Source organism: Pongo pygmaeus, chromosome 4 (assembly GCF_028885625.2).
Source record: "Pongo pygmaeus isolate AG05252 chromosome 4, NHGRI_mPonPyg2-v2.0_pri, whole genome shotgun sequence".
In the NCBI taxonomy this organism is placed as follows: Eukaryota; Metazoa; Chordata; class Mammalia; order Primates; family Hominidae; genus Pongo; species Pongo pygmaeus.
Window position 1 is genome coordinate 83,214,151 of NC_072377.2, and position 21,201 is coordinate 83,235,351.

General features: G+C 40.0%; 1 pseudogene; it reads left to right on the forward strand.

The window, feature by feature from the left end:
• Positions 1-924: 924 nt before the first annotated feature.
• Positions 925-1,717, forward strand: LOC129037515 (large ribosomal subunit protein eL8-like; annotated as a pseudogene).
• Positions 1,718-21,201: the final 19,484 nt, after the last annotated feature.

Sequence of the window (21,201 nt, forward strand, 5' to 3'; positions counted from 1 at the left end):
ATACATTTATACATAGTGTAAATTCTTTCAAGTGAGCTTGTATTACTTTTTGGAATCAGAAAAAACTGTTATTTTTAAAGATAAAATTATTTTTATCAGAGTTCTTTTTGAACTGTGCAAAGAAGAAACATAAAATATTTGAGATTCCAGTAACATGACAGATTACTTTTGAAACATTCTGAAATTATATTTTCTATTGGTTTTTAACAAGATTTACAACCTACTCAAAATGCAGTAGAGTGGGCACCACAAAGCAAATTTATTTGAAAGCACCAGAATCAGCACATGAATAGTCATGACATTCAGCAACATGTCCCTGTTGAAAAACAATTTTAGAATCTATAATGTTGGTTGTTGTACTAACAGGGTAAGCTGCATGTAGAATAAAATGAAAAACATCTTAAAAGTAGAGATTAAAGATAATTAGAGATTAAAAAAGAGAAAATATTTTAATGAAACTGCCCTTTGTAATGTTAATAGTAATCACACTCAAATACAAATATGAACTTTGAAAATATCAGTAAATTCTTATATAGGGCTATTAAGAACATGAATTTTGGAATCAGATGGATTTTGAGTTTGAGTCCTCTTGGCCCAGCCAGGTAGCACGGGATGTTTTATTTAAACACATAATCTCTGAGCCTCAGTCTCCCAGATTCTAAGATATGAATAATGATAGTACCTGAAGGATTTGTTGTAATAATTAAATGAAATACTTACTAAGCAAATGCTTAGTAAATGCACTCTTTACATATGAAAAATAGTTGTCAGTTTTGTTTCTTTTACTGATGTGAAAATTAGTTGCATTTTTTCTACTCCTTCTGTTACCTTATAATCAGCTATTTAAGAGGAACTATAAAATGGAAAGGGAACATTAGACTATGTAAGAATTGGGGAAACTGGCTCTCTCTTCCACCGCCCAAGATGCCAAAAGGAAAAAAGGGGAAGAAGGTGGCTCCAGCCCCTGCTGTCATGACGAAGCAGGAGGCCAAGAAAGTGGTGAATCCCCTGTTTGAGAAAAGGCCTAAGAATTTTGGCATTGGACAGGACGTCCAGCCCAAAAGAGACCTGGCCTGCTTTGTGAAATGGCCCCACTGTATCACGTTGCAGTGGCAGAGAGCCATCCTCTATAAGCAGCTGAAAGTGCCTCCTGCGATTAACCAGTTCATTCAGGCTCTGAACCACCAAACAGCTACTCAGCTGCTTAAGCTGGCCCACAAGTACAGGCCAGAGATAAAGCAAGGAGAAGAAGCAGAGGCTGTTGGCCTGACTGAGAAGAAAGCTGCCGGCAAAAGGGGATGTCCCCATTAAGAGACTACCTGGCCTTTAAGCAGGAGTTAAGACTGTCACACCTTGGTGGAGAACAAGAAAGCTCAGCTGCTAGTGATTGCACACAACGTGTGGCACACAACGTCTGGTTGTCTTCCTGCCTGCCCTGTGTTGTAAAATGGGGATCCCTTACTACATTATGAAGGGGGAAGCAAAACTGGGACATCTAGTCCACAGGAAGACCTGGATCATTGTCACCTTCACACAGGTTAACATGGAAGACAAAGGAGCTTTGGCTAAGCTGGTGGAAGCTATCAGGACCAATTACAACATATATGATGAGCTCCGCCATCACTGGGAAGGCAATGTCCTGGGTCCCAAGTCTGTGGCTCACATTGCCAAGCTTGAAAAGGCAAAGGCTAAAGAACTTGCCATCAAACTGGGTTGAATGTACACTGTTGAGTTTTCTGTACATAAAAATAATTAAAGTAATACAAATTTTCCTTTAAAAAAAAAGAATTAGGGAAACTGACTTCAAATTTCTGAAATATATTCTTTTAAAGCATCCAAAACCTGTGTGTTTTTTACACAGGCATACCATACCAACTCTGTGATCTTACGCAGTGTAAAAGGAAAGCAAAACAGAGACCCTAGCATACAAATAGAAAATATTTTCTACTTCATGTTCCATAATCTCTGAATCCTTCTGAACTAAGCTACATTTTGGTCTTTTTCATCTATAAACGGGAGTGCAGATTATCATTGACATGGATTTATCACATAGGTACCAGGATAAACTCGTGGCCTTTTAAGAATGCCTTTTCTTGGCCGGGCGTGGTGGCTCACGCCTCTAATCCCAGCACTTTGGGAGGCTGAGACGGGCGGATCACGAGCTCAGGAGATTGAGACCATCCTGGCTAACACGGTGAAAACCCATCTCAACTAAAAATAAAAAAAAATTAGCCAGGTGTGGTGGCAGGCGCCTGTAGTCCCAGCTACTCAGGAGGTTGAGGCAGGAAAATGGCGAGAACACAGGAGGCGGAGCTTGCAGTGAGCCGAGATCGTGCCACTGCACTCCAACCTGGGCGACAGAGCTAGACTCCGTCTAAAAAAAAAAAAAAAAAAAGTGGCCATTTTTCCTTTATCTTTGGGTCTTCATTCCGGAGGATCCCAGGGCATGTATAAAAAAAAAAAAAGAATGCCTTTTCTTGCACAAAGGCTCACGTCACCCTTCAAAGGCGTTAAGAAATCTCAATCAAAGTTGGCCTTTAAAGCTTGCCCATGAGTTAACTGAGCTCGTACATTAGGGTACCTAACTACAATTTTTAGCTAAACCTCCACAAGGCATTTACCCTTAAGGGAAAAGCCTGTGTTCATAGTTCTTCTGCCTACCCCACTCCTATAGAAGACTTCTCTGGAATGACAGGATATTCCACATTTTAGACCCAGAGAGAAAGCCCACCTCTATCCCTTGCCCAAAACCTACTTTAGAATGAACACTGAGGCTTCCGCTACACGGAGCTTTCCTTTTGGCCATGGCACTCCCTTAACTAACAGCATGTCCCTGTGATCCCTTTATTTAAAAAGGGAATCAACACTCCTGGACATTTAGTGTAAAAGAATGGAAGCTGCTACCTTTCTGCCTACTTGCCCGAACTTCAGAGTTTTCCTATTTTCCTATCATTTCTCCCATTGCTATTGTAGGCATTCGCTACTTAGGAGTCAGCATCATCTACGACCCTGGTATTCTGTCCTCCAGATTGCTTACACAAATTTTAAATATACTTGTCCCAGCAGAGGGATCTTTGAAACCCTGCTCTTTAGGCTTCTCCAAATTAGGATGTGTTTATTGATTCATATACTCTTTCTTCATTTTGAACCAGCTCCCATCCTCATATATATATAAAATTTTTTTTGAGACGAGGTCTGGCTCTATTGCCCAGGCTGGAGCGCAGTGGGACAATCTCGGCTCACTGCAACCTCTGCCTCCCAGGCTTAAGCCATCCTCCCACCTCAGCATCCCCAGTAGCTGAGACTGCAGGCACACACCACCATGTCCGGCCAATTTTTGTATTTTTTGTACAGACAGGTTTTCGCCATGTTGGCCAGGATCGTCTTGAACTTGTGGGCTCAAGCATTCCGCCTGCCTCAGCCTCTCAAAGTGCTGGGATTACAGGTGTGAGCCACTGCACTTTTCTCATATATTTTATTAAAGTGCTGCCAATTCAAGGATAACCCAATCTTTAAAAATTCTTATTTAAGGGAGGCTGAGGCAGGAGGATCGCTTGAACCCAGGAGGCGGAGGTTGCAGTGAGCCATTGCACTCCAGCCTGGGTGACAGGTGAGACTCTGTCTCAAAAAAAAAAAAAAATTCTTATTTAAGAATAGGAAATGTCTCTGCGTATAATGATTTTTGAGAACTCTTATGTCTGTAAATTGTATTTGCTGGTTTCCCCTTTGCCACAATAGTCATTATTTCCCTAAAGAGCTCACAATATTTCTATATGAACTTCCCTTATAAGCTATGGTGCCTTTTCCCCAGTAGATTGTTTTTACATTTTTCAGTGATCATACCATTTAATTACAGATTCAATGAGTTTGTCCAGTATAGTGTGATATTCACTATGTGTATGTTTCCACAGCTATGCTTGCAACTCATCTCTTAGAATTCAGATAGGCAATTCATCAGTCCCCTGGAAAGTTTGCCATAACAGGATACACAACTTTGCTAGCAATTGCACAACTTTACCATTGACATTCTTTAACATCCTAGGTAGATCAAATTCTGTTGATTTATCTCTTTCTGGTGTGTTAACTAGGTCCTGGGCATTTCCCACTATTTATTCATAAGAAAAATACCACCTTATATTTGTATAGTGCTTTATGCTTTTCAGCTATTTTCAGCTTTTCACTGGGTCCAATATCATCAATCTCTGTGAACCAAAAGGTAATTGTTTTTCCTATAAACCTAAAACTGCTCTAAAAAGTGAAATCTAGCTGGGCGCAGTGACTCACGCCCGTAATCTCAACACTTTGGGAGGCTGAGGTGGGTGGATCATCTGAGGTCAGGAGTTTGAGACCAGCCTGGCCAACATGGTGAAACTCTGTCTCTACTGAAAATAAAAAATTAGCCGGGCATGGTGGCAGGCGCCTATAATCCCAGCTACTTGGGAGGCTGAGGCAGGAGAATTGCTTGAACCCAGGAGGTGGAGGTTGCAGTGAGCTGAGATCATGAGATCGCACCACTGCACTGCAGTCTGGATGACAGAGCAAGACTTCATCTCAAAAAAAAAAAAAAAAAAAAGAATATTATATGCCAAGCATTATGCTAATGTATATTTCCTCACTCAACCCATAACAACCCTAATGGGGTAGGTATTCTGTATTCATGCCATCTTTGTAGGGAAGGAAAAGAAAGCTGAGCAGGAATTTGTCATTTGCCTAAAATCCACCTGGATTTGAACCTAAGTCTGCCTAATTCCAAACCTTTGCCCTTAACCTCTATGCCCTTTTGCCATTTAATTAGAACTAAATCAAGCATTTCTAGAACTATGGGTAGCAGGATTAGGATGCAGACTATCTGCATTCTCGTCTGGCTCAGCCACAACCAACTATTTGATCAAGGGCAGGTGAATTAACTGGTGAGAACCTGTTTCTTTATCTGTTAAATGAGATGATAGATTACAAGACTTTAATGTTTTCTATTCTGTGATTCTATTTATGTAAATATTCACTAACCATCATGTGGTTATGAATAGGCACAAAACCAAAGTAAAAGACATTAAATTTAAATTTAAAATAAATTTTAACATAAGGTACATATTTGTTTTATTGTTTTGCTTTACAGCCAAAAGCAAACCAAAACACCAGAGATGCTCATTTAAGCAGTAGGGCCCTAACTTTTGAGTGTGACGGCAGTTATGTCTGTAAATGAATTTTATTCATTGCTGTTCACTTCCTGCAAAAATTGAAACTGAATGTTAACAGAATTTAATCTATTTATTCAGAGTGTATTCAGAGAGATTTAATAAAGAAATTAACACTGTGTCAGATGGGATGGGGCAGATCAACGTCCTATAATTGTGTGGCCTAAATTTGGCTAAGTTAGATTTAGTTTTTCCCAGATAATTTTAGGGTTTCCAGGCTTTTCTTATTCTGTACATAATGATCCAGCCTTTTCTTGTCCCCGTTTATAATGGAAATCTTCTATGCTGGTTATTTTGCCAATCCTGCCCAGTCCTTCCCTTTCCTCTCCACCTGCATCTCTTCTTCCCCCTGCTCTGCCCTGGACTGTGCCTCAGAAGGCTGAAATGTGCTAACTGCGTCTCCTTAAGTCTTTTTGAATTGAAACACACAGGAGATCTGAGAGTGTAAAGTTGGTATGTCTTCCCTGCCCCCACTTTGGCACACCATCTCTCACAGTAGCTTCATCACTCCTGCATCACTCCCCAACCACACTGGCCTTCTTCCCCAGCTCCGGCTTCTATTGGGCCCTGCTAAATACTCTATATTCTTTGTTTCTACAGGCCCAGGGGGAAAATGGTTTTCCCTCTGAAGCTGGTCCCTGAGTATCTCACCGTATTTTGTCTCTTCTTAACCTTGCTTATATATTTTTGAGTAGTCTTTTCATTAAAGTCTCTTCGTTTGAACCATCTAGGATGAATTTTGTTTCTTCCCCAGGACCCCAACTGATTCACTATCACTTACCTAAAACTCATTGAATTGGAATTTAAGCACCTCATCCCAAAGATGACATTGACTTCAATCAATGAGTACATATTGAGCATCTTGATGTGCTTAAGGGTATACCAAGAGCTATGACAGGTACAAGAGTCATTCGAGGCTAGCCCAAGTGCAGTGGTGTCTACAACAAATTGATCACAACCAGTGGCAGATTTCTTTGTTCCTTCTCTACTTCCATTGCTTCACTTGACTAGCCTTAAGAAAAAAAGTCATTTGTGTGATGTTCTTGCCCTTGAGAAGTTTATAATCTAGTTAGGAAGTCCACAATCAACACATTAAACTATTAACATGTAACATAGGACTTTAAATCTTAAATTAGGTAGCTCATAGGACTAGCCAGGTGAAAGCAGATAAAATTATCATAGGAAATGCTCACTTTCCATGCCCAGATAATTTTCTGTATTTTTAGTAGAGACGGGGTTTTACCATGATGGCCAAGCTGGTTTTGAACTCCTGACCTCAACTGCCTCAGCCTCCCAAAGTGCTAGGATTACAGGCATGAGCCACCACGCCGGCCATGTATTTTTTTTTTTTTTTTAAAGGAAAGAAGAACAGAAGTCGAAGGAAACAGAAAAATGAGTCAGAGGAGCCAATTTGGGAGATTTTAAGCTTTTCTTTTCTTTTGTTTTCTTTTTGAGACAAGGTCTCACTCTTTTGCCCAGGCTGGAGTGCCTGCATTTTAAAATTATCTGAATTGGAATTTTTTAATTTATCAGACTTATGAAATATATTATTGTGAACTAGAAAGTATTAGTGAAAGTTGGGCATGGCAGCTCATGCCTACAATCCCAGCCCTTTGGGAAGCCGTGGCAGGAGGATAGCTTGAGGCCAGGAGTTTGAGACCAGCCTGGGCAACATAGCAAGACTCCTGTCTCTACCAAAAAAAAAAAATGTATGAGAGAAATTTCAACCAATTGTGGAATATTTATGCTCGAAATACCCTGAGTCACTGAAATGTGTCCAAAGGTACGTGCTGGATAAATATCATGAGGGCCAATAGGTCATTCTTGTGTACAGAAGGGGAATTTGTTTGTCAAACAAGAAGAGCAGGACATTTGCCATTGATCAATCTGGAACTATCTACCATTCCCATACACTACTTGAGTAAGAAACTGATCAACTGATGACTCTTATTTTCAATGGGAGTATTTTGATAGGCCCAGAGATATGTATTAAAACCCAAGCTTGTTAGTCAGTGTAGCTCCCCATTTTGGGTCAGAGAGAAGGCCCTAGGGATGTGAGAATGGGCAAGGCATATGCTACACTCTGGTGTCTAATATGATTATTGCAACCCAATAAACATGTTACTGTTTTAAAAGCTTGGTTTCAAGAGTACAAATTTGATATAAGTTGGGAATGGAAAGACATCAGAATGTGCAGAAAGGTGTTGAGTTATCTCTGCCTGTGTACCGACAACAGTGGGGCTCTCTGTCATAGGAAGGAAGGCTTTATGTGGTGTGACTTGGGGGTTTGCTCTCAAAACTTGATTAGAATTCAGATAGGTCAGACAGAAGGATTTGAAGGACAGCAACAATATAAGGAAAGGCAGAGAGGTGAGAATGAGCTAGGTATTACACACAGGACAGTGAAGACTTGACAGGCAAGAACAACTTGAGCAATACAAAGTAATATTGGACAGATGGGATAAGGGCAGATCAACTTCCTATAATTCTACTGATGGAAAAAAACAGAGCATCAGAATTTCAAAGTACCAGCAATGTGATTTCTCTGTAAGTAATATAACTCATTTTAAAATATTAATGTAGCCACTCTGTAGGATGATGGTTACTTAGAAATTGCTATCATATTCAAGCAGAGCTTGAAGTGGACTGGATCTCTGCTATGGTTTTAAAATGTGTCCTCTCCAAAACTCATGTTGAAACTTAATCCCCAGTGTGGCAGTGTTGAGAGGCCTTTAAGAGGTGATTGTGTCCTGAGGGCTATGCTCTCATGAATGGATTAATGGGTTATCCAGGGTGTGGGACAGGTGGCTTTATAAGAAGAGGAAAAGAGACCTGAGTTAGCACACTCAAACTCCTCACCATGTGATTCTCTGTGCCTCCTTGGGACTCTGCAGAGAGTCCCTACCAATAAGAAGCCTCTCACCAGATGTGGCCCCTCAACTTTGGACCGCTTAGCCTCCGTAACTGTAAGAAACAAATTCTTTTTCTTTATAGATTACTCAGTTTCAGATATTATCTTATAAACAACAGAAAATGGACTTATACAGTCTCATAAGATTTCAGATCTGGGAACTGATTTTGAGTTCCTGTACATGTTACAGTAGATGGAGGAAGAGAGGAAATTCAGAAGTGCATTCTCAGCTAAACTGAGGGTGTGGATACATTTACTTATGAGACAAAGTAAATTTACAGCTATGGAAACAATACTGTCATTCAAGATTGCTTCCTTTCTCAAAGTGGGAGGCAACAGGACAATTATTTTCTCTTCCTGTATAGGAGCTACTTCCTACCAGGAGTGTGGGAAATGAGAGAAGCATCACCATTTATTATGTGCCCAATCATTATAGGCACTGTTTAAAGGAAGGATCATAGGGATACAGAAATAATAATGGGTGAGGATAGGAATTTCCAAGATCTTAGCAGGAACTGTCCTGTTGGTGCTACATTTCTGTGGACTTTTTTTTTTTTCCCACCTTTACCCTCTGTTCTTCCAATTCTAAACAAGAAAAAGTGATACTGAAACTCACCAACCTTTAACAACTACTGCATAAATGTCTTTTAAATACTTGGTTTTGGAGTAGCAATTACTGGAGCACTTATCTGAAAAATGCCTGCTGAGCCTAATCTCTAGATATCAGAGAATTAAATAAAATGCTTGAAAACTGAATAGTAATTTAGCAACATCAGTTATTGAAGTGATGTAGAAGTGTTTTTTTCACATTAAGGTACCAATATGATACCACAATCCCATCATGACAGTGGACTTGACCCTTTGAGGTAGCAGAACAAAGGACTTTATGTAACTATTTTAGGCAGTAAAAATTTCCAACTCAGCACCATTGTTTTCCTATAAACCTGTCCTGCATACATCACATTGATGTGAGAGTCAGATGAGATAATTGTGTGAAGGTGCTTTGTAAACTGAAGAGCTATATAATGGTCAAGGAATCATTATTCCTATCATTCAGTGAGTCATAAAAGAACGTGTTGGAAGGTCATTTGTAGGACAATATTCTTAAATTCTAGAAAAATGCAGTTATCTTTGAGAACTAAAGATATTGAACAAAATTTTTGGAATATTTATTACACATTTGGTAGGCTGGTAAGATGAACTGCTAACAAGAATGAAATACATTAAACAGTATGAGTTCATTACTTTCCTTTTTAAAGCTTTAAAATACTGTGTTCCACATATATACAGGTATATTTAAAAGGATATTCACGGCAGCATTGTTATGACAAAATAACACAAAGAAACAAATAAAACCAATCTGGAAGCAACTCAAATGTCCATCATTATGGATTTAAGTTATTATATATATATATATGTATGTATATATACATGAATACTATGTGACTAATGAAAAGAATGAAGTAGAATTTGTAAGTACTAACATGGAAAGAGAGCCAAGAGATACAAGATGATAAACATGATGTGCAAAACAATATGTAATGTATGATGAGTATGTTTCTAAGAGCTATATAATGGTCAAGAAATTTAAAAAGTCTATTTAGGGATATGTGCTAGTAATCAGGAAAACATCATTGACGACTATCTGCTATTTCTCTGTTAACAACGGCTCTCCACATCACAAAAGTTTAACTTTCTACAATATTTCTGTAATGTTTTAACTTTTTATAATGAGCTTATGTTACTTTCATGAGCATAAAAAGTCAAGATTACAAACGATGAAAGACCCATGCTTCAAACAAAACCTAAACACATTGAAGAGCAGATATGATTGACTTGCAAAACTCTGGAAAGAAATATTGAAGACTTGAATTGTTAAGGCCAAATAAAGTTTAGTTTGACTTGCTGAGGTTGATGTGGAATTGTAAGATTTGAAAAAATGCCTCCAAATATTGATCCCATTGCTCTGAAGCACCAGGCAATAAGTTCAAAATACTGTTCAGAGTCTCCATGGGGCTGAAACAACTCTTTCTGCTAACATAAGCTGAAACAAAGATGAGTTTTACACCTTTGTAAGATGTTTAGCTTTTGTTCATGACCAACAAATCAAAGGTCCACGTGTTTGTTGATGTACTCTAAGCCCCAGAGAGAAATCAACTAAAACGGCTAGAATGTAGGTTGAACAAGGTCAACTTGGACTTGCACGAAAGGTAGTACTGGTAATGACCAAGGCTAGCTTTGCTATTTCCTGTCAGAAGCAAAGCATGAAGAGTGTGGATTGTCTGCAAAGGGAGATATTAAAAGATTCAGCCATTTCAAAGACAAATGATTGCCTTCCCTTATTTTCCTGTGTTCGTCCATTTCCATACCTGTTAAAAATGCCTGATTGATGACTGAATATATATATATAGAGAGAGAGAGGGAGAAAGAGAGAGGAACTATGAGTTTATTAAAATTGTAATGCTATAGACTGTCTAGCAACATGCAAAACGAATCTGGTGCAGAAACATAAAATAATGAAATTTTATTTTGTTAGGAGGGTGAGATTACAGGTGACTTTAAAAATTCTCTATTATTGGCTGGGTGGCTTACGCCTGAAATCCCAGCACTTTGGGAGGCCAAGGCAGGTGGATCACTTGAGATCAGGAGTTTGAGAACAGCCTGGCCAACATGGTGAAACCCTGTCTCTACTAAAAATACAAAATTTATCACGCCTGTAATCCCAGCACTTTGGGAGGCCGAGGCGGGTGGATCACGAGGTCAGAAGATCGAGACCATCCTGGCTAACGTGGTGAAACCCCGTCTCTACTAAAAATACAAAAAAAAAAAATTAGCTGGGCACGGTGGCGAGCGCCTGTAGTCCCAGCTACTCAGAAGGCTGAGGCAGGAGAATGGCGTGAACCCGGGAGGCGGAGCTTGCAGTGAGCTGAGTTTGCACCACTGCACTCCAGCCTGGGCTACAGAGCGAGACTCCATCTCAAAAAAAAAAAAAAAAAGTGCAAAATTTAGCCAGGCATGGTGGTGTGGGCCTGTAATCCCAGCTACTCGGGAGGCTGAGGCAGGAGAATTGCTTGAACCTGGGCGGCGGAGGCTGCAGTGAGCCGATATAGCACCACTGCACTCCAGCCTGGGCAACAGAGTGAGACTCCATCCCAAAAAATAAAATAAGACCGGGTGCAGTGGCTCATGTCCATAATCCCAGCACTTTGGGAGGCCGAGGCGGGCGGATCACCTGAGGTTGGGAGTTCAAGACCAGCCTGACCAAAATGGAGAAAGCCCATCTCTACTAAAAATACAAAATTAGCCGGGTGTGGTGGCACATGCCTGTAATCCCAGCTACTTGAGAGGCTGAGGCAGGAGAATCGCTTGAACCCGGGAGGTGGAGGTTGCAGTGAGCCAAGATCGCACCATTGCACTCCAGCTTGGACAACAAGCGTGAAACTTGGTCTCAAAATGAATAATAAAAAATAAAAATAAAAATAAATAAAATAAAATTTCCCATTATTATTGTTTTAAAATAGAGCAAGCCACACATTTAAAAACAACACAAACTTTTTTTAAGACAAGCTGACTCCATGAAAATAATAGCTTCCTTTTACATCTCAAAGGTTGTACATGAAGAAAAAAATTATCCAATACTTCATTTGCAAAACCAGTTTGCTTCTAGATTAATTCTTAGAAATCTTTACAATTAGTTGTAAATGTAGCATAAGAAAAAAAATTGTAGGCTAGGTGCAGTGGGTCACACCTGTAATCCCAGCACTTTGGGAGGCCAAGGCTAGTGGATCACTTGAGCTCAGAAGTTCGAGACCAGCCTGGGCAACATGGTGAAACCCTGTCTCTACTAAATATACAAAAAATTAGCCAGGCGTGGTGGCACATGCATGTAGCCCCAGGTACTTGATAGGCTGAGGCTGGAGAATTACTTGAAACTGGGTGGTAGAGATTGCAGTAAGCCGAGATTGTGCCACTGTATGCCAGCCTGGGTGATAGCGCAAGACCCTGTCTCAAAAAAAAAAAAAAAAAAAAGAAAGAAAGAAATAAAGAAAAGGAAAAAAACATTGTTCTTTCGACATCCTTTGACTAATTGCTTCTGTTTGTTCAACAGACTCTGCAATATCCCATTATAGGCAAGCATTCAAAATATAACGAGCCTTTGAGAATTTGGACGTTAGATTCCGTAAGTCCACTACATCCCTAGTGGTGTTATCTTACAGGAATATAGAGTAAATACGGATGGATTAAATAATATCCCCTTCTGGAAAAATAAAGATTAAAATAAAAAAGAAAGCTCATATCCTCTATTAAATATTTACTACAAGTTCCTAAAAGCCCCCTAGGGAATCTGAGGTCCAAGATTCATAATGCTTATATTAAAAACATCGTGAACACCAACATGTTTATAATTTAAATGTATGAAACTGTATTCTCTTCGAATGGCAAAATAAATTATAAATCTTGATCCAAGAAAATTTTAATTGAAAAGAGCTCTTATATTAAACACAGGAAGCCAGTTAGAAGTAGCAGAAGCTTAAGTCTTATTTTAATTCAGGCCATGTAAATATGCTTAGTAGCAGAAATTACATAAATTTGGGATTTAAAAAAATTTATTGTTAATATTGGCTGCTAGGTGAATTACAGCATGTTAGAACCATATTGGTTTTCAACTAATTTTAATCAAAGATTATGCAATATATTACTTTACTTTTATTCTTATAAAAAGCAGTGCTTAAGTGGTGAAATTTAAGCTGTTACATAAATGTATTTGCTTCTATGTGTATAATTGAGCTGCAGCGCTGTGCTCCTTGTTCCACTAAAATCTGATGTGTGTGTATTTGCTCATTTATTTTTATTTTTATTTTTTGAGACGGAGTATTCCTCTGTTGCCCAGGCTGGAATGCAGTGGTGAGATCATGGCTCAATACAACCTCTCCTTTCTGGGATCAAGCAATCCTCCCGCCTCAACCTCCTGAATAGCTGGGACTACAGGTGCATGCCATCATACCTGGCTACTTTTTGTGTTTTTTGTACAGAAGGGGTTTCACAATGTTGCCCAGGCTGGTCTCGAGCTTCTGGGCTCAAGAGATATGCCTGCATCAGCCTCCCAAAGTGCTGGGATTGTAGGCATGAGCCACTGCATCTGCTCCACGTAACTCTTTAAAACTTAGACTCAATAAGATTTAAGAATAAATGGTAAATAAATGTAATTTTAGAATAAATGGTAGAATTTGTTTGTTTGTTTGTTTTGTTTTTTGAGACACAGTCTCGCTCCGTCACCCAGGCTGGAGCGCAGTGGCACGATCTAGGCTCACTGCAAACTCCGCCTCCCAGGTTGAAGGGATTCTCGTGCCTCAGCTCTAGAGTAGCTGGGATTACAGGTGCGCACCACTACGCCTGGGTGATTTTTGTATTTTAGTAGAGACGGGGTTTCACGATATTGGTCAGGCTGGTCTCCAACTCCTGACCTCGTGATCTGCCCGCCTCAGCCGCCCAAAGTGCTGGGATTACAGGCGTGAGCCACTGCGCCCAGCTAAATGATAGTTATAAATGTTAGAAGAATGGATTATAAATATTTCATGTTGTAAAGGCTACAGTTCTTTAGTATGAATACAGCTAAATTATTCCATAGTTTTGCACCCACAGTATTTCAAATAAGAAAAATTTTATGAGTAGCCATCAGTGATCATATACTTCCAGAAATTTCTCTCATGTTAAATCTGCCTGATCAGCTGAATAAAAACACTTCAAATAAAAGAAATCCATTTAGTAACCCCATCACTTTGGGAGGCTGAGGCAGTCAGATCAACTGCGGTCAGGAGTTTGAGAGCAGCCTGGCCAACATGGTGAAACCCCGTCTCTACCAAAAATACAAAATTAGCCGGGCATGGTGGTGGGCACCTGTAATCCCAGCTACTCAGGAGGCTGAGGCAGGAGAATTGCTTGAACCCGGGAGGTGGAGGTTGCAGTGAGCCGAGATCACGCCACTGACACTCCAGCCTGGGCAACAGAGCGAGATGCCATCTCAAAAAAAAAAAAGAAAAAGAAAAAAAGAAATCCATTTAAATATAAGGATTTTTCCTCAAATACAGTTCAATTAAAATTTGTTGACTTTATTACACAAATGCACACATGAATAAAACATAGATCCTATCTTCAGGCTTTCCTGTCAAGCATAGGTCATAAATGAGATACACAAATAATTACAATGCAGTGTGATTAGTACAATTATAGATATGTATATAAGCTGTAGCAGTAGCAGAAGTAATTAACTCTACATTTGAAGGCCTCACATGAGAGGTGATGTGTATACACTGGTTTTGAGGGATGACTGTGAATTTCACATGACGATGAGAGGAAGCAGGAGTGCACCTTCTCATCTTTCTCATTCTTTTTTTTTTTTGAGACAGGGTTTTGGTCTGTCGCCCAGGCTGGAGTGCAGTGGCGTGATCTCGGTTCAACGCAACCTCCACCTCCTGGGTTCAAGCAATTCTCCAGCCTCAGCCTACCAAGTAGCTGGGACCACAGCCACGTGCCACCACACCCGGCTAATTTTGTATTTTCTGTAGAGATGACGTTTTGCCATGTTGCCCAGGCTGGTCTCAAACTCCTGAGCTCAAAGCAGTCCATTAGTCTTGGCCTCCCAAAGTGCTAGGATTATACACACGAGTCACTGTGCCCAGCCTGTTTCTCATTCTTTATTCACAAAATAAAATGTATTGTAATCCCATAATCATTTTAGCAAAGAACTAACAACTTAAAAGTCCTGAAAAAGTGCAAATTGACTTAGTATCAAAGTCAAGTATTATACATAATTTTATTAAATAAAATAGTCGTTAAATTCTACATACTTGCAGTCCCATCAAAAACATTGGCCAAATATTAAAAAGGCACTTCTTAACTTGTAGACGGTGGCGCAGGGAAATAAAGGCACAGACTGGAGCCAGACTGCCTAGGCTTGATCTCAGGCTCTGCTTCTTACTTGCTGTGTAGTCTTGGACAAGTTATTTAACATCATTGTCCTTCAGTTTCCTTATCTGTTAAATGAGAATGACGATAATAGCAGTATGGACTTCATAGGGTTGTTAAGATTAAATGAGTTAATAAAAGTAAAATAGTCAGAACAGTGGTGGCCAGTAAGTGCTACGTAAGTGTTGGATGTAGTTATTATTGTATATTTCTTTTAAATACTCTAAATTACAGGAAAAAGGGTAGTCTCCTAGTTCAATTATAGCTGACATTTGGTTCAAAAAAAATCTGCTGTTCTATCTAAGGAACTGAGTTTTCCTTGAGAAGTGTCCCAGGAAGAAATCTCCAGGGCTGTCTCCTTGGTCTTTGGCCATTGATTGCAAATATGCTAAGTTGAATCCATCTTGCAGGAAGCGTGGTAGATGAGTTGGGTGGGAGGGAACCCACCTCTGCTGGCTGCACAAATGCACAAGTTTTGTTTTATAAAGTCATTTGGTACTGGGGGGCAAATTCTCCTACACAAGATGTAAACTTGAAGTCACTTAAACTGTTGTGTCATTTTTTTCTAGAAAGATGAAAGATAACAAAACCATTCTAAAGTCAGTTAGCAATACACACGCTTATAAACATGAAATACTGCCATAAAGAAACAAAATTCCGTTTTAGAGTTCTGAAGAACGTACCTATCAGGTAACAACAGCAAGATGTCTGGCAGAATTCCCTGGGAGACTCCTTACCTTCATGTCCAGCTGCACAGTCACTATCTGGAGGCATTGATAACAGAGGAGTCAGTGGCACAGTCAGATTCCCTTGGAATGCTCTAGAGTTGCACTAATTTACATGTACACAATTTAATTTATACCACCATTTCCATAAACATGGTGGACCGGTTCTGATTCACCTATAGCCAGCTGTGGATATAGCACACTGGCAGTTTTTCTCCTGCCTCTTGAATCCTATTTTCAGAATGAGACTAATAGCTAAGGTTAATTTAGAACTTACTATGTGATACCCACTGTGCTAAGAACTTTTCATATATTGCCTCATTTAATCATTTAATCTTCTATCCTGTGAGGTAAGTACTATTATTATGCACATGTTACAGAGGAGGAAACTGAGGCACGAACTTGTGCTAAGGCCATACAATTTTTACAGGAGGATCTAGGGTTCATATTCAAGTCTGTCTAACTCCAAAGCCCATACTTTTGCCTTATACTGCAATCTTCTCCAGTTCCTGAAGGAAAGCAATGTTTCTGTTAAGAGGAAGGGACAAGGTGTAAATGGATTTTAAAGTGAACACAATCAATCTTAGGCAAACTTTTTTTAAAAAGCACATTTGTTTTTGGTGCCTGCCCACCTCCATTTCTCCATTTCAGTGTGCCTTTCTCCTACATTGTTACATTTCTTCTGTGGTTTGAGTACAAATTTAATAAAGCCATTGATTCTGTTACAATATTTACCATTTACAAAATAAAAGCTGTGCACAGTGGCTAATCCCAACATTTTGGGAGGCCTAGATGGGCAGATCGCTTGAGCCCAGGAGTTTGAGACCAACCTGGGCGACATGGCAAAACCCCATCTCTATAAAAAATACAAAAAAAAATTAGCTGGGCATGCTGGCACATGCCTGGTGGTCCCAGCCACTTAGGAGGCTGAGGTGGGAAGATCTCCTGAGCCCAGGAAATCGAGGCTGCAGCAAGCCAAAATCATGCCATTGCACTCCAGCCCAGGCAACAGAGTGAGACCCTGTCTCAAGTAAATAAATAAATAATCAAATCTGATTATCTAATCTTTGTCACAGTTTTCTATTCTCTAATTTCTTAAGATATGCCAGCTCCATTTCCTTTCACTGCCCTGTTGCCTGTGACCGACACTGGTGCTGCTTAGCAGAGAGAGGAAGCCATTCTGCTGCCCCATATGGGCCCTAACACCACTCCCTTCTTTGCTCTTTCCCTCCTCAGTGATGACCTTTTTGGTCATTTCCAAATCTCTTGGTCCTTATTACTAAAATGTAGATGTGAATGGATTGTCCATCAGAAATCTGGCCTCTAAGAGCATTCCTCAAGTTGTGGTGACAGTCAACATAGCCATGAATTCATATTTGCACACAGTTTCTTAGGAAAAGAATTCTCAGGCAAAATAACTGCAGTGTGTTCTGGTTTGTAAACCAAACATGTTTGATTGTCATATACCATTAAAACTTAAAAACCTTTAAGTTTTAGTGAGTTGAGTGCTCTTATTTTACAGATAAGGAAATGAAAATCCTGAGAAGCTAAGAAATATCCTAAAGTCACACAATTTATTAATGCTTGTACGGAGTTAGGAACTAGATCTTCTTATATCTCTTCTAGTGAACAAACAATAAGGCCAAAGTCAGTATGATGTGACAAGTGGAGCACTTTGCTAGGAATGAAGACTGCCAGATTTAATGCCCAATTTTTCTACTAAATGTGACATTAGATTAAACATTTACTCTCTCTGGACCAATTTCTTCAACTATAACCTGACGGATTTGATCTAGAAGTGCCCAATAAGATAGTCACTAGCCACACATGTAACTTTGGAGCACTTACAATGAAGCTAGTCAAAATTAACATGTTCTGTAAGTGTAAAATACCCACTGGATTTCAAAGACTTAGTATCACACCAAGAATGTAAAATATCTCACTACAAAACAATTTTTATATTAATTGCACATTGAAATGATAATGTTTGGATATACAGGATTAAATAAAACATATTACTAAAATAATTTTTACCAGTTTCTTTTCTTTTTTAATGTGGCTACTAACAAGTTTAAAATTAACTGGGTGGCTTGTATTATCTTTCTACTGGATATGTTACTGTAGGAGACCTCTCAGGTTTCTTTTAGATCAGAGGTCAGCAAACTTTTTCAGGAAAGGGCTGGAGAGTAAATATTTTTGCTTTTTGTGGGCCGTACGGTCTCTGTTGCAACTGTTCGACTCTGGCCTTGTAGCACCAAAGCAACCACAGAACACATAAACAAATGTGTGTAGCTGTATTTCAATAAAACTCTAGATACCAAAACAAGTGATGGGCCAGATGTGGTCTACAAGCTAACTGTAGTTTGCCATGTACATTCCTTGGGTCTATTCATACTTTCCTCCATTCAACGTTTACTGAAAAGCCATTATCTATTTAAAGACATTTAGAATACAGAGCCAGCCTCTGCCTTGAGCCTAGAGGAGGATCCAGGAACATAAACACACAAGCCAGCAGGATACAACGTGAACAACACTGTGATCAAGAGGATTGGAGAAGGCTTCTTAGGGGAGTAACAGCTGAGTTAGGATTCTGCAGAATGAATATGCAGTTTTCCAGATTCAGGAAAGGTTTTATCTAGGGAAACATAATAACACACATAAGGTGATGTGTGTTTATGGCAGCCAGGGAGTACTGTGGTGGTGATAGTGGGAAGTGAGATGGGAAAGAGGAAAAGGGCCAGATGATGATTAAATGCCTTACTTACCTGCGGCACTGAGAGCATACACACATGCTCTGATAGCACTTCTTAGACGGGAATTCTGAGGGTCAAAGCATGCCATCCTGGGGTTGGCCCATGGCAGCACCAGCCATGAAGAGCAGCCAGCCTGGCAGGTGTGGAGAGGCCCCAGAGAACCACAGAAGCAGCCGCAGAAGTGATGAGTGAGCAATCTCCAGGTAACTAGATCTGTTTTGCATCAGGGGCTGAAAACCAAACCCAATGCTGGCCACCAATATGGCTAAACAGTGTTAGCAGGTACTGTCAGCAGGCCTCAGGTAGAAGCAGACAAGAGGGGCAACAAGTAAAGGAGAGGGAGGAAAGGAGTTGAAAGAATAAGAGAATGAGGTGAAAGCTGAAGTCCCCACAGAGTTAACAAAGTACTGATAGATTACCTGAGGTCAACCTCAGTGGTGCTGGGTGGGAGGCTGCTGGGGGCCTGTAGGCTAAGTTCAGAGACTGTTGGCCTAAACTGTGCACTGGAATCTTTTATGTAATTGGAATTAAAAAAAAATCATAATGTGAAGTATAATGGCATGTATTTAAAATTACAAATATATGTGACGCATATGTGAACGAATGAAAGACAAAACAGAGAAAGAAGGCATACAGGAAGGGAAAAAGGAAGAAGAAAATGAAAACATGATTGATTGCAAAATAAATAAATAAATGAATAAGTACTCATGCCTGGGTCCCACCCCTGGAAATTCTGGTTTAATTGGAATCAGGGCCCAGACATGAGTAATTTTAAAAGATGATTCCAGTGCACAGCCAGGGCTAAGCACCACTGATTTGGTTTAATAGAAGCTGAAGTGATGTCCCATATCTACTTGGCTGGTAAGTAGGTACTCAGTAGAGGTTTTTTCAAGGTGAGAGGAAAAAAAAAAAAAAAGAAGATACACAAAAAAAGGCAGGAAAGCAACAGAAATAGAGAAACTAAACCCATTCTCATATGCTTGAAAACAATTTAAACTACAGTTATAGCTGGTTAGGATTGTTATCTGTTGTATGTGAAATGGACAACATGAAATGCAAGAATTTTCTGCATTAACTTGACATGACTAAGATCAGACAGCTTCACCAGAGTTTTTTGGTCCCAGACAATCTAGAGTACTCTCTTTCTCTGGAATTATCAACTCTTAGGTACTTGTCTTCTGATGCCCAAAATTGCCTGTCAATTCAGAAAGCAGAATGTTGCTAAGTTGATAAATTGAAGCAGCTGCGGACAGCCAGCAAAACCTAAGCTCTGGTTTAGTTTATTTATTTATGTATTATTTATTTATTTATTTTCTGGCAGAAGATCCAACACAAAGATACCTAATAAGAGCATTTAAGTTCAAGAGCAATTAAAAATAGTAAGTCACCTTTTCATACTAGGAGGATTATACATGGACATTTCTCTGCTTTTGAAATCAAGAATAGAAAATACAAAACTATCTCAAAAGACTCAGCCTATCTGATCATCTTATTTTGTACTGCAATCCCAACTTCCTATCTGCCTTTTCTCATTTTTTTCTCTACAACACTTCATCTTTTTGCATACTGCATACTTGTTAGTTATTTTTTTATGTCTTCTCCATCTCCACTAGAATGTAAGCTCCATGAGATCAAGATTCTTATCTGTTGTACTCAGGTATACGCTTAGTGCCTACCACAAGTAGGGACTCAATAAATGTTTGTTGAAAAATTGAACAAATTGTTTTAAAACTCTCATTGGTTGGCCGGGTGCAGTGGCTCATGCCTGTAATCTCAGCACTTTGGGAGGCCGAGGCAGGAGGTCAGGAGACCTGAGGTCAGGAGTTTGAGACCAGCTTGGGCAACATGGTGAAACCCTGTCTTTACTAAAAATACAAAAATTAGCCAGGCGTGGTGGTAGGCGCCTGTAGTCCTAGCTACTTGGGAGGCTGAGGCAGGAGAATAGCTTGAACTCTGGAGGTGGAAACAGTGAGCCGAGATCTCACCACTGCACTCTAGCCTGGGCAACAGAATGAGACTCTATCTTTAAAAATAAATAAATAGGCCGGGCAGGGTAGCTCACGCCTGTAATCCCAGCACTTTGGGAGACCGAGGCGGGTGGATCACCTGAGGTCAGGAGCTGGGGACAAGCTTGACCAACATGGAGAAACCCCGTCTCTATTAAAAATACGAAACTTAGCTGGGCATGGTGGCACATGCCTGTAATCCCAGTTACTCAGGAGGCTGAGACAGGAGAATTGCTTGAACCCGGGAGGTGGAGGTTGCCGTGAGCCGAAATCGGGCCATTGTGCTCCATCCTGGGCAACAAGAGCGAAACTCCATCTCAAAATAAATAAATAAATAAAATGAAATATAAATAAATAGGCCAGGTGCGGTGGCTCACGCCTGTAATCCCAGCACTTTGGGAGGCTGAGGCCGGCAGCTCACAAGGTCAGGAGTTCAAGACCAGCCTCGCCAATATGGTGAAACGCCATCTCTACTGAAAACACAAAAATTAGTCAGGCATGGTGGCAGGCACCTGTAGTCCCAGCTACTTAGGAGGCTGAGGCAGGAGAATCGCTTAAACCCGGGAGGCGGACATTGCAGTGAGCCGAGATCACACCACTACACTCCAGCCTGGGCGAAAGAGCAAGACTTCGTCTCAAATAAAT